Consider the following 15,392-nt stretch of genomic DNA (forward strand, 5'->3'; position numbering starts at 1 on the left):
TACAGTTGTACAGGGCCTTGGTGAGGCCACACCTGGAGTATTGTATACAGTTTTGGTCACATATCTTGAGGAAGAATATTCTTGTTATTGAGGGAGTGCAGCGAAGGTTTACCAGATTGATTCGCGGGATGGTGAGACTGACATATCAAGAATGACTGGATCAACTGGGCTTGTATTCATTGGAGTTCAGAAGAATGAGTTGGAATCTCATAGAAACGTTTACAATTCTGACGTGTTTAGACAGGTTAGATGCAGGAAGAATGTTCCCAATGTTGGGGAAGTCCAGAGCCAGGGGTCACAGTCCAAGGATAAGTGGTAAGCCATTTAGGACCGAGATGAGGAGAAACATAATCACCCAGAGAGTGGTGAACATGTGGAATTCTCGACCACAGAAGGATGTTGAGTACAAGTCATTAAATATATTCAAAAAGGAGTTAGATTTAGTCCTTACTACTCGGGGGACAAAGGGGTAGGTTATAAATCAGGAATGGGGTGCTAAAGTTGCATGTTCAGCCATGAACTCATTGAATGGCGGTGCAGGCTCGAAGGGCCGAATGGCCTACTCCTGCACCTATTTCCTATGTTTCTATGTTTCTATGTTTGCTGCAAAATATACCATCTCACATTTATCTGTGTTGAACTTCTTTTTCCAATTATATGGCTAATCAGCAAGTTTAGTAATGTCTTACTGTAATATCTTGCATTCGCCCTCGGTATTAACTATCCCCACCAACGCCCCGCGCCACACAATGTTTAATCATGCGCAAAGTTAGAAATTATATCTTAATCATTAAAATAAATGATGAACTAGCACTGATCCTCCTGGAACACCAGCATTCACCTTCTGCCAATGTGAATAGTTACATTTGACTTGGCTGATCCAGATAAGTTCGAGGTGAATGGTGGCCATCAGTATGTTGTTGGTGGTGGCCATAACGTTAAATGCCAAGTGGCGCTCTTTTGACTATCGCTAGCCAGAGATAGTCATTGCCTGGCACTTATATGATGCTAGTTTAATAATCTGCTGGATGTGTATATTTGTAGCATAAATTAACATATGCAGAGTAGTTGCTGATAGGATAGTGAATGATTCATAAATGCAGGCTGTATGTAGAGAGATTCGTGAAGGTGCATTCTAACAGCCAGCAGAGAATGATTAAGAGAGGGAAGAAGGTTTATGAAAGTAAACTAGCACGACATGTAAAAATTGTAAAAACAGATAGTAAGAATTTCTACAGGTGCATTGACTGGAAAATATTTGTGAAACTAAATGTTTGTCCCCTGGAGGATGAGACTGTTACATTAACAATGTAAAACATGGAAATGGCATAGTCGTTGAACACATATTTTGTTCCGATCAAAAGGCCGAAGTTCGAAGGTTGTAGGCTCTAAAATCATCCAATCGTGGAAGAACAAGGGGCGATAGTAGAGAGGAAGTTAATGCCTTATAGGACTAAAGGCGGACCAGTTCCCTGGACCTGATTACTTATATCCTAGGTTCTTAAGAGGAGTTGCTTTATTTTAGTGAATGCATTGTTGTTACTTACGAAAATGACTGGGATTCTGGAGCGCTCCCAGCGGCTTGGAAAATTGCAAATGTAACGCCGCTATTTATAAATAATGAGGCAGCTAACAAGCAGGAAACTATCGAGCAGTTATCCTAAAATTTGTCGTTGGCAAAATGCTGGAGTCCATTATGAAGAAGCAGTACCGCGGCACTTGGCAAAGCATGATTCAATCAAGAAGAATCAGCATGGTTTTATTAAAATGAATTGATGATTGACAAATTTGCTGCAGTGCTTTGGGGATCTAACGAGCAGCTGGATGAAGTGGAACCAGTAGACGTGGTGTATTTGGATATCGAGATGGCTTTCGAGTAATGCCACATAAGAGATGACTGCACAAGGTACAATCTCAGGGGGTTGGGGATAGAATATCGGCTAATTATCAGAAAACCGAATGATGAATGGATCATTTTCCGGTTTGCAAGCAGTGACTAGTGGGGTGCGACAGGGGTCAACTATTTATAATCTAGAGTAATGTCTTGGATGAAGGGACCGGGTGTAATGTAGCCAAGTTTGCTGATGATACAAAGATGGGTGGGAAAGCAAATTGTGACAAGGACACAACGCATCTGCGACGGGATATAGATAGGTTAATTGCGCGGGAAAACAAATTGGCAGATCAAAAAAAGTGGGAAAATATGAGGTTATCCACTTTGGCAAAAATAATAGAAACGCAATTTTTAATTTAAATGGAGAAAAATTGCAAAGTGCTGCAATACAGTGAGACCTGGGGGTTCTTGTGCATGAAACACAAAAGGCTAGTATGCATTGGCAGCAGCTACTCAGGACGCCCAATTTAATGGTGGCCTTTGTTAACAGGGGGATAGAGTATAAAGGCAGAGAACTCCAGCTGCAAGTGTACAGGGTATTGGTGAGGCCAAACCTGGAGTACTTCGTACAGTTTTGCTCTCCGTATTTAAGGAAGGATTTACTTGCATTGGAGGCTGCTCACAGAAGGTTCACTAGGTTGATTCCGCAGTTGAGGCAGTTGACCATTGAAGGACGATTTGGTAGTTTGGGCCGAGACACACTGGAGTTCAGAAGAATGAGAGGTGATCTTATTGAAACTTATGATAATAAGGGGGCTCGAAAAGGGGAATGCAGAAAAGATATTTCCATCATTGGGGAAACTAAAGCCGCCGGGGACATCGTGTTAGAATAAGGGACCGTTCATTTACAACTGAGATGAGGAATTTATTTTCTCTCAGAGCGTTGTAAATCTATGCAAACCTCTGCCCCAGAGAGCAGAAGAGACTGGGTCATTGAATATATTTAAAGCGGAGATAGACAGATTTTTGAGATAAAAGCAATGAAAGTGTTATGGGGAGTGGGAAGGGATGTGGAGCTGAGGCCAAGATCAGATCAGCCATGATCTTATTGAAAGGTGGAGCAGGCATGAGGTTCCAAATGACAGAGTCCTGCTCCTATTTCTTATGTTCTTATGTTATAATTGATGGATAGTGCAGGATTTGAAGACGGCTGGATAATATCAGCTTCCAACTTAAAAATATGTTGAATGTCGCGGTTCACAGCAAGGCTCCTCAGTTCACTTAGTTAAAACGTGGTGTTATTAATGCCACAGTCGTGGGATTGAACCCCTTGCGGCCCGTTGACATTTCTTTGCGGGGCGTTTGGTACTTTCTTTTTGTTATTTTTCCTCAGCTTTCAACGTTTGTAAGGAAACTCACGTAGGATATATAATACTTTGAAGTAATGCTGCAAAATGTTACTTCTGCCGAGAGCTCAAAAATCTCACAGCTTAGCACTGCGTTTTTCTGGCTACAGCTGGTACTTGACCTGCCGAGTTTTTTTCCAGCATTTATTGAACGATTCCATATGCAGCATCTGCTCCTCTATGCATGTTATTTTGGAGCCGTGCCCCAGTTTGTATTATGAAATAAATTGTTCCAAAATCTGTTGGAGTTTGGAAAGTGAAAATAATATAAATCCGAGCATTGGTGCTTCATCGGTAGAATGCTAGCCTACTCTTAAATCTCTGCAGTTCCCGCTCTCGTACAATAACGTATTTCCTGTAATGTGGTGATCAGAACTGCATGCAGTACTTTAGCTGTGTTCCAACCAGTGTTTTTAGCATTTCAAACATAACCGCCCTGTTCTTGTATTCCATGTCTCTCCTGCTAAATGCACGTATTCCGTATGCCTTCTTAACCACGTGTCCTTCTACATTCATGCATCTGAGTACATGCATTCCAAGGACACTCTTTTCCTCTATGTGTTGCAGTGCCCTACAACTGATTGTGTATTCCTCTGCCTTATTAGCCCTGCCAAAATGCATTAGCTCATTCATCACCAGATTGAATTACACTTTCCAATGTTCTGCCCACCTGGCCAGTGCATTTATATATTCCTGTTGTCTATGGCTTTCCTCTTCATTATCAACCACACAGCCGGTTTTAGTATAATCTTCAAAATTCTTAATCATACATCCTGCATTCAAGTCAAATCATTGCTATGTACACAAAAAACAAGAGGCCTGGAACTGAGACTTGGGGAAACTCACTACAAACACACTTCCAGCCACGCCTCTGCATGATGGCATATTCCAAATGCAAGTAATAGGTGAATAAGGCAGAGGAGCTTAAGGCACAGATAGACATCTTGAAATAATATACATTAGCGATGACAGAAACATGGCATAAAGAGGGGCAGGATAGGCATCTCTACATTCCTGGTTATAGGTTTTTAAACACGATAAGGATGGGCATAAAATGAATGGGTGGCAATTTTTGTTAACTAAACAATTACAGCTGTGAGAAAGGATCATACGTGAGAAGGATTTCAAAATGAAGCTAAATGGGTTCAACATAAGTACAAAAAGGGGCAAACGTTCTGCAGTGAATGTACGATAGGCCCCCAAACAATCCGAGGGAGCTAGAAGAAGCAATGTGTTGGCAAATATCTGAAAAATGCGCACACATTAGGTAGTATTAGTGGGCAAGATAATGACTTTAATATTAACTGTTATATAAGTAGTGTAAAATTTATTGACGGCAAAGATTAGCTCGATTGTATTCAGGATACATTTTTTTAGCCAATTAATAGCAAGCCAAACAAGGGAGGTTGCGGTTTTGTACTTAGTTTTACGTAATGAAGCTGGGCAAACGGAAGTCTTATCAGTGGGACAATCACTGCAGTGCATCCGCGAAGCTGAGAACTTCGTGGATAGCACGTTTCTTGATGTGGTCACCTCGCACCTTAAAAGTGTGCAGGGTGAGAATGAACGTGTGGCTGCCAGACTGAAGAGGAGGAACAGCCATGTAGATCAGGATTCACCTGAGTGCTTCTCACACTCCAACAAGCTTTCTGTTCTGAATGCTGGTTGGGTGGGGGAGGTGGCGATGGTTCCTCCGGAAATGCAGCCAGAGTCCAGTCCACGATACCACTGCCAGTTCAGCTGCACAGGGAATAGGAAGAAGAGTGGGAGCAATATTGGTAAAAGATTCAATAGTTAGCTATGCAGACATGCCGCAGACATCACTCCAGGATGATATGTTGCCTCTATAGTGCCAGGATTAAGGGTATAACTAAGCGGTTGCAGGGGATGCTGGGGGGATAGGGTGAATAGCCAGAGGACTTGATCCATTATGATACCAATGACACAGGTCGTAAGTGAGATGAAGCAATGCAGGCAGACTTTGGGGAGCTAGGAGAGAGATTAAAAAGCATGAAGTGCAGCAATATTTTTAGTGGTGGAGGAGCGGCGAGAAATAATGGCGTAAATGCGCCGAATGTTTGTGGCGGAGAATCGGCCAGATATTTTGGCGGAGGAGCAGTGAGAGATCGAGGCGGATGTGCACCGAATGCTTTTGATGCAGAGAAACGGCAAGAGATCGTGGTGGAGAAAAGTTGAGAGATCGCGGTTGAAGTGGAGCGAATGATTGTGGTGGAGGAGTGCTGAGAGTACGTGGCGTAGGTGCGGAAAATGAGTGTACGGGGCCCAGAATAGCCGAGGGCCCAGGGGCAACACGGATCAGCCCACACTGCGAAATGTGCGTGCACTAGGTCCATGCAGCAGAGCAGTTCTCCAGTTGTCCTGCTTAACCCATGGCACGAGATAAAATCCTAGCTCTGTCAAGTCCCGATGGTGACTGATGTGCAACGATCAACACACGTTAAAAACATCCACGTGCAGGCATCTTCCACCACTTCACTTGGAGTTCAGGACTGAATTATCGGATCCTTCATTGAAACATCTGTGAAGTCATGAGGAAACTCATCATCCTCGTTCGACAGAACGTCTAAGATGACGATAAAAAGCAGCACCTTAAAGGTAGTAATTTCTGCTTACTCCTGGTGCCACATGCCTGCGAGTTGAGTGATATTCGAGCTGTTACTGTGACATGACTGGAAGAAGGGCAGGTATGTCGTAACAACATTCCTGGTTACACGTTTGTCAGGCGGGTGAGAGAGTGGAATAAAACAGAGGGGAGGGGGGAGGTCGCAGTATTGATTAAGTAAATAATTGCAGCTGTGAGGAAAGATAATATGTTCGAAGGGTCTTCAATTCAGGCTATATGAGATAAATTGAATAACATAAAATGGGCTGCGAGTGTACTATAGACGCCCAGAAGGAGATTGATGAGCAAATATGTAGGCAAATGTCTGAGAAATGCAAACATTTGAGGGCAGTAATAGTAGGCGATTTCAACTACCCTAATATTGACTAGAATAGATTTGGTGTGAAAAGTATAGCCGGTGCAGAATTCAAGAAATTTATTCAGGAGATCATTGTTATCCAATATGTCGCAAGACCAACATGATAGGGGATGGTTCTGTCCTTAGCTTGAGCGAATGATGCTGAACAGATGGAAGGTCCATCAATGGGAAACATTGTGGTGCTTGTGATCATAACTTGGTTAGATTTAGTGTCGTTATTGAAATTGACAAAGTTAGACCAGGAATACAAAATCTCAATTCGGGAAAAGACAATTTTGCTAAACTGAGATCGGATTTAGCCAAAGTAGACTGGAAACAGCTATTTGAAGCAAAAACTGTGTTATAACATTGAGTGACATTCAAGGAGAAGATCCTCAGGTTTCAGCACAAGTATATTTCCTCAAAGGAAAAGGGTGTGACTAAAAAATCTAAAGCCCCATTGGATGTCAAGGCGCTTGCAGCACAGAATAAAGAAAATAGGGGTACATATGCCATAGCTCAACAGTTCAGAAACTCTAGAGAAGTAAAGAAAGTGCAAAGTTGAAATTTTAAATGCAATTGGGAAAGGAAAGAGTGAATGGAAATATATTGCCACGTAAATCAAGGAAAATGCAAAGATTTACAAATACTTTAAGAGCAAAGGATATCTAAAGAAAGTGTAGGGATCATTTGAGACCCTAAAGGTAATCTGTGTGTGGAGGCAGGATAGTTGGGTATGCTTTTAATGAATACTTTACAACTGTTTTCACAAAAGTGAGAGGCGATGCAGACGATGCAAAAGGACGAAGTGTGAAATATTAACTGAAATAAACATAGTGAGAGAGGTCGTATTAAGGGATTTAACAGCTTTAAAAGTGGAAAACCCAACAGGGCCGACAGAAGCAAAAGAGGAAATAGGCCATGATCTGACCATCATAATACTAGCTGGCTGCAGGTGTGGTGCCAAAGGACTGGAGGACTGCTAATGTCGTACGTTTGTTTAAAAATGGATAGATGACCAATTAAAGACCAGACAGCCTTACCTCGGTTGTGGGAACATTATTTGACAAGATTCTGAGGAAGAGGATAAATATTCATTTGGAAAGACACAGATTAACAAAGGACAGTCAGCATGGATTTGTTAAGGGAAGGTCGTGTCTGAGTAACTTGATTTCATTTTCCGAGGAGGTAACAAGGAGTGCCGATGAGGGTCGTGCATTTTTTGTAGTGCATGTGGATTTTAGCAAGGCTTATGACAAGGTCCCATATGACAGACTGCTCAGGAAAGTAAAATCCCATGGGATCCAAGGCAAAGTGGCAAGTTGAATCCGAAATTGTCTCGGAGTCAGGAAGCAAAGAGCAATAGGTGCGTTTGCAACTGGAAGGCTGTTCGACTGAAGATCCGTCGGAGATTCCTTTTTCTTGTAGTATGTATCAATGATTTAGACTTGAATGAAGGGCATATGATCAAAACGTATGCAGATGATACAAAAATTGGCTATGTGGTTGATAATGAAAAATAAAGTTGTTGAATGCAGGAAGATGTCAATGAACTGGTCAGCTGGGCAGAATCGTGGCTTATGCAAACCAATCCGTAGAATCGTGAGGTTTTGCATTTGTGGAGGGCGAACCAGGCAAAGGAATGCACGTTAAATGGCAGGACACTGAGAAGTGTAGTGGAACAAAGGGAACTTTGAATGCATGTCCACGGATCCGTGAATGTTGCCGTACAGGCAGTAAAGCTTGTTCAGAAGGCATACGGAATGCTTTCGTTATTTTGCCGAGCCATAGAATACAAGAGCGATGATATGTTAGAATCATCATCAAATGTGATCATATGAGTCGAATTGAACGATAAAAAAGTGGTCATCGCACTGCTGCGCGTGTATTATAGACCCCCAAACTGAGGGAGGGAGATGACGGATAAAATCTCCAGGCAAATTGTTGCGGTGCATAAACCATAGGGTCGTAATAGTATGGGATTTTAACTATCCAAATATTGGGACATATATAATGTGAAGCGGAGAGAGTGTAAAATTCTTAAAATGTATTCAATAGAACTTCTTTTAATCACTCTATAACAAGCCCATTACGAGATGTGGCCGTTTTGACTTTTTGGGGGGAAATGAAACTGGGCAGGGTGAAGGGGTATCAGTGGGAGAGCAATTGCGTCCTAGTGACCATAATTCAGTCAGACTCAAGTTAGCTGTAGATAAGGAAAATGAAGGGCTGTAATAAAATCCCAAATTGGGAAAAGCTAATGTTGCCAAGTTGAGGCGTGTTTAGGCCACAGTGGGCAGGAAACAGCTACTTGTAGGTAAATCATTGCCGGAACAGTGTGAGCCATTCTGGGAGGAGATCGTGAAGGCTAAGGCCAAACATGTGCGCGTCAAGTAAAAGGCTGGGAAAGTAAGTCCAGAGTCCCTTGGATGTCTACGGACTTACAGGGGAGGATTAATAAAAAGGGATGCTTTTTCATATACCAACGGCTAAATACTAATGAATGATTGGAGGAATATAGAAACTTAAGAGACAAAATTAAAAATGATATTAGGAATGCTAAGATATTGCATGAATGGTTCCTCTACAGGGGCTAAATCTCACAGGTGTCATTTCTGGGAAATGCCTTGGGATTAAGGCGCTATATAAATATTGTTTTTTGTTATTGCTGTTGTTGTGACGAAGACGCGATCGGCACCAAGCTCACGACGTCCCTATTGGTCTTCCTATTATCAAAACTTGAACGTTGCTTTTTCAAACACATCAGGTTTTGAATTACTTTTCATCTAATGATATGACAAATATTTACGTCACATGCAATATATATATCTTGGGATTTATTTGTGGAAAACTTAACTACGCATGAATGCATGTTGGTGAGGGATTTTCGATTTCCTTTTAAGCGTAATATGCAAATAAGGAGGGATCTTCCATGTTGCTGCAGTGTTTTCCCAAGGAGATATCATTCTCTTTTGCTATATTTTAACAGAATTGACTTGTCAAAGCAGCAACACTTTGTTAATGAAGGGACATGGTAAATTGTAGCCATGCGTCATTGTGACGTGACGAGCCAGCGGATGATGTCGGGGGGCAGTGATCAAGAAGGTTGTTCTTCGAGGACCAGCCAGCCCGTTGCATTTCGGGAGTGCTGACCCTTGCGATGTCTTCAAATGTGGAATATGCATCTGCAAGTAACCTCAGATGTAACCTTCAAAAACTTCACGGAATGCCTGAAATTGCTGAATGCATTGAAGGAGGCGAGTGAACCACTATGGTCAATGCTGACTTCGGAACCACTGTTCACCCTCCCACCACAGAGGAAATGCACTATCAAGGTGCACATGTACAACCCCCACATCCCAGTCATTGAAGTGCTGACTTTACTCTCCAGGTATTTCGATGGGGTAGTAAACAGCTTCGACCTGACGGACATCCACGTGATTTAGAACAACATGCGCCAGATTCAGTTCACTTTGTTAGAACACAGCAGGTTTCTGGCCTTAGTAAATGCTGTCTCTTTAGATTTACCCCAGACCCAGTCATCACTGTTGCCTAGCAATAAATGTAATGATTCCAGCAAAGTGCTCAACCCAAGTAGAAAGTCAACAAAATAGTTGAGGAATCCCAGGAACGAACGCAGTTCCGTCACATTATTTGGTCTGGGTGCATTCTTGACGGCCTCTGTCTTTGAGTCCGTGGGTCTGATACCATCCGCCGCAAACTTTCTCCCCTAAAATGCCACCTCTGGGGCCAAGAGAACACACTTGGAGCATTTCAGCCTGAGTCCTACTCTGTCCAGTCGCATTGGAACCTCTTCCTGGTTGTGCAAGTGTTCAGCTGTGATGCGACCAAAGATCAGGATGTCGTCTTGAAACACGACGGTGTGCGGAACCGAATATGGCAGACTCTCCAGCTTTTTGTGGAAGATGGCCGCAGCCACGCGAATCCCAAAAAGGCACCTGTGGTTTATGAATAGTCCTTTGTGCGTGTTGATGCACGTCAATGTTGTCAAAGATTATGGCACCTCCTGTGTCATGTAAGCAGAGGTTCTCTACAACTTGGTGAAAGACATACCCCCTGCTAATATTACGAACAGGTGATCCGCTTTGGGTAGTGGTTCTGTAACGAGACTCGATTGATCGTTACTTTGTATTCACCACAGATTCTGACCGTCGTATCGCTTATCAGCACTGAAAAAATTAGACTCGCTCAATCGTTGCCCTCGACTGCAGATATGATCCCACTCATTGAAGTCTGTACAGCTCGATCTCGCCATTCTTTCGCATCATTTATGGAACCGCTCGTGCCTTTTGATAAACAGGCTGTTAATCAAGGACTAGATGGATCCGCACTTTTGCGCCTGTGAAGTTGCCGATGCCTGGCTCATATAACTATGGGAATTTGTTTAGCACTTCGGCGCACGAGGCGTCATACACCGAAGAAAGTGCTTTGATGGCGCCCCAGTTCCATTGGATCTTTCCTAACCAGCTTCTGCTGCAAAGCGTTGGGCCATCGCCTGGTACAATCCATGGTGATAAATTTGCACTGTTCCATCGTACGATGACTGCACTGCCGTACTGCCAATGATGTATGAGCTCTTTGGTGTAAGTGCGCAGCTTTGTGGGAATAGAGGTAAGTTTTGGCCTTTGCGCCTTGTTGCCACAGTTTCTCAAAAGCCTTCTGGCTCATAATTGATTGACTCGCCCCCGTGACCAGTTCCATGGAAACTGGAATGCTGTTTAATTTGACTTTCAACATTATCGGAGGATTTTGGTAGTGAAGGTGTGTATCCCATACACTTCCTCTTCAGCCTCGGGTCGAGTTGCATCTCTTACTCGTTCAGTGTGATCCGCGCCAGATAGCTAATCTCCTTGCCGAATCTGCCACGTGGGGAGTCGCGCAGCGTTTGCACATTCGCTGGAGGTGCCCCATTGTATCACATCCTTTGCAGATGCAGTGCTTGAATCAACATTGATGGGCTCGCTGACTGTCCCCGAAATGCCAACATAGTATAAATGGATTCGCATTCGCGCCCCAAAGCGGACTCTCTCATCCTAGTCTGCCCTCTGCAGCCGTGTAGGCTCTGCCATGTACAGTTCACGACTGCTGAAGGTGTTATTTTATGCACAGTACGTGACGGTGAGCTCCCACCCTTCAACATTCCCAGCTTCATTCCCTAAGACTAAATCCAAGACTCCTCCCTCTCTTGTTGGGCTTCCTACATACTGACTAAAGAAGTTCTCTTGAATACATTTCAAGAATTCTGCACCCTCTTCAACCTTCACACTTACGATGTGCCAATCAATATTTGCACAGTTAAAATCCCCTACTATTGCGACCCGATGGTTTTTAGTTTCACAGCAATTTGCCGACATATTTGCTCCTCTATATCCCTCACAATATTTGGGGGCCTATAATACACTCCCAGCAGTGTGATCGCCCCTTTTTATTTTTCAATTGACCCACATCGCCTCAGCTAATGATCCCTCTAACATATCATCCGTCCTCACCACAGTAAAAGTTCATTTAATTAGTCCCGCAGCCCCCCGCCCGCCGCACTTTTTAACCCACGTTTCTGTCTTGTCTAAAATTTCTATAACCAGGAATATTGAGCTGGCAAACATGCCATGTTTCTGTAATGGCTATAATATCATACTCCCAAGTGTCTACCTGTGCTCTTAGCTCATCCGCCTTATTCGCTCAACTCCTTGCATTAAAGTATATCCCATTTAGCACAGGAAGACCTGCTTGCTTACTAAATACTAAGCCCTGTTTCCTCTGTATTACAGATTCGACTTCTGGATTCTTGCTGTCCAATTTCTGCGTTACTTCCTTCCTTTTTGAATTCATGTCAGGTTCCTATCCCGCTGCCAAGCTAGTTTAAACTCTCCCCAACAGCACGAGTAAAACTCCCCGCGAGGATATTGGTCCCAGGCGCTGTTAAGGTGCAATCCGTCCGATGTGTACAGGTCCCATCCCACCCAGAATGTGTCACGAATTTAAAGCCCACCCTCCTACACCGATTTTCCAGCCACGTGTTCATCCTCTCTATCCTTCTATTCTTTTACTCATTAGCACGTGGCACCAATATTAACCCGGAGATTACTACCTTTGAGGTCCTAAACTTTAATTTTCTTCCTCCCTCCCTAAATTCTTCCTCTCGGGCCTCATCCCACATTTTACCTATGTCGTTGGTCCCTAAATGGACCACGGCCTCGAGCTGTTTACTTTCTCCTCCGCAAGATGCCCTGCATCCGCTCTGTGACGTCCTTGACCAAGGCATGAGGGAGGCACAAAACCATTTGGGAGTCACGTCTACGGCAGCAGAAACGCCTGTCTGTTCCTCTAACTAAAGATTCCCCTATCATTAGGGCGCTTTTGTTCTTTGTCCCTTCCACCTGTGCGGGTGAGCCACTCGTGTTGCCTTGGAATTGGCTCAGACTGCATTCCCCAGAGGCACCATCGTCCTTCCCGATACTGGGAATTGAATATCGGTTGGAAAGCGAGATGGACTCCTCTGCTACCTGCCTAGCACAATTACTCTGTTTGGTGGTCACCCACTTCCCCTCCACCTGCACGTATTTAAGCTGCAAGGGTGATAACGTCCTCAAACGAGCTATCCACGTAGTTCTTATCATCGTGATAGAAACTTATTGTCTCTGCCCGCTGCTCGTGGAGTTCAAGCAGTTGGAGCTGGAGACAGCTCCTGCACACATCGTTACGAGTGCTTGGGCCGGGGGGGCGGGGTGGCTGAGTGGGTAGGAGAGCTTGGTGGGAAAGGAGAGCTTGGGGAGTTAGGAGAGCTAGGGTGTTAGGAAGATTTGGGAGCTTAGGAGAGCTTGTGGGGTACGAGTGTTTGGGGCGTAGGAGAGCTTTGGGGGTAGGAGAGTTTATGGGGTAGGAGACCTTGGTGGGGAAGGAGAGCTTGGGGTTAGGAGAGACTAGGTGAGTTTAGGAGAGGATTTGGGGGTACGAGTATTTGGGGGATCGGAGAGCTAGGGGCGTAGGAGAGCTTGGGGGTTGGTGAGCTTGGAGGGGGTAGATGGGTACTTGGGTGGATAGAAGAGAGCTTTCGGGGTAGAAGAGAGCTTCGCGGGTAGAAAGAAGCTTAGGGGTAGAAAGGAGCTTGGTGGGTGGAAGAGGGCTTGGGGAGGATGAGAGCTTGGGATGGGTTAGAAGCTTGTGGGGTAAGAGAGCTTGAGGGGTGGGAAGGGAGCATTGGGTGGTGGGGTGGATTGCTTGTCGGGGGAGAGCTTTTGGGAGAGAGAGCTGGGAGGGAGAGAGATTGGTGCGGGAGGGCTTGGGAGGTAGTAGAGCTTGGGCGGGTAGGAGCTCTTGGGGGAGGATTAGGAGAGCTTGGGGGCAGCAGAGCTTGAGTGGGTAGGAGATCTTTTGGTGTGGTAGATTTTGCGGGGTTAGGAGAGATTGCGGGGGTAGGAGAGCTTGGGGGTAGGAAAGTGGGTGGGTATGAGAGCTTGATGTGCTAGGTGAGCTTGGGGGGCTAGCAGAGCTTTTGGCGGGAAATAGAGATTTGGAAAGTCTCGGGAACCTTTGGCGGGGGGTAGGAGAGCATGGCGGTAGGAGAGTTTTTGGCGTTAGGAGAGTTTGTGGGTTGGAGAGCTTTAGAGAGAAAGGAGAGCTTGGGGGGCACAGAGAGCTTGGGATGGAAGAGATAGCTTGATGGGGGAGATGGGCTTGGGGGGAAGAGAGAGCTTGTGGAGGGGGCAATAGACAGCTTTGAGGGGGAGAGAAAGAGCTTGGCCAGGGAGAGAGAGATTGGTTGTCAGTGATAGCTTGCGGGGATAGAACTTGGGGGATAGGAGAGCTTGGCGGGGGTAGGAGAGCTTTGGTGTAGGAGAGCTTGTGGGACGGTATTAGAGCTTCGGTGGGTAGGAGAGCTTGGGCGGTGTGGGAGAGCTTTGGGTTAGTGGAGCTTGGGAGTGTAAGAGAGCTTGGGGAGATATTAGAGAATGGGGTGTAGGAGAGATTGGGGGGATAGAAGTGCTTGGAAGGTGATGGAAGAACTTGGGGGTGGTCGAATAACTTGGGGGTAGGAGTGCTTGGGGGCGGTGGGAAAGCTTTGGATTAGGAGAGCTTGGGGGGAGTAAGATAGCTTGGGTGCTAGGCAAGCTTAGGGTGTAGGAGAGATTGTGAGGTAGGTGAGCTGTGGGTGTAGGAGTGCTTTGTGGGGAATGCCAGCATAAGCTTAGGAGATCTTGCGGGGGAAAGAGACCTTGGTTTGTAGGAGAGCTCACGGGTGTTAGGAGAGCTTGTGGAGGTAGGAGATCATGGGGGGGTAGGAGAGTTTTGGGGGCAAGAAGCGAGCATGGGTGAGGTAGAAGAAAGCTCGGGGGTGCGGGTAGAAGAGAGCTTGGGGGGAAGAAGAGGGAGCTTGTTGAGGGAAGAGAGATCTTGGGGGCTGGCGATTGCTTGGGGGGAAGGGAGAGCGTGGGTGGCGGTGAAATTAGAGCTTGTTGAGCAGGAGAGCTTGGTGTGGGGGTTGGGGTGGTAGAAGAGCTTGGGGGTAGGAGAGCATGAGGGTAGGAGCGTTGGAGTGGATGCAGAATTTAGGGAAAAACCTGGGGGGTAGGACTACTTGGGGGCTCGGAGAGCCCGGGTTGTAAGAAAACTTTGGAGGTAAGAGAGCTTGGGGGTGGGGGTTTGGAGAGGTTGTGGGTTTGGATAGCTTGCGGGCTATGAGAGAGTTTGGGTGCAGATAAGGGAGCTTGCATGGTAGAAGAGGCAGGAGCTCGAGGTGCCTGGTGAGGCCTATAAAAGGTCCAGCGGCTGCGAGAGGCGGCGGCAGATCGGAGGCGGGAGCTCGAGGTGCGTGGTAGAGGCCTATAAAAGGCCCAGCAGCTGCGATAGGCGGCGGCAGATTAGAGGCGGGAGCTCGAGGTGCATGGTGAGGCCTATAAAAGGCGCAGCGGCTTCGAGAGGCGGCGGAAGATCGGAGGCGGGAGCTCGAGGTGCGAGGTGAGGCCTATAAAAGGCGTGCTTGTGCAGCTCCAGCCGGGAGAAAAAGCAGAAAAGAAGTAGAAAGGAATCAAAAGGTGACGTCACAGCCAAATGGGTAAGTGATTGGCTGGTGATTGGTAAGTTGTTTTTCTGTTTCTTTTTTATATCAATAAGTAACCTGTTAACAGTGTTGGCACCAATTTAAGTGTATCT

Source organism: Pristiophorus japonicus, chromosome 25 (assembly GCF_044704955.1).
Source record: "Pristiophorus japonicus isolate sPriJap1 chromosome 25, sPriJap1.hap1, whole genome shotgun sequence".
Taxonomy (NCBI): Eukaryota; Metazoa; Chordata; class Chondrichthyes; family Pristiophoridae; genus Pristiophorus; species Pristiophorus japonicus.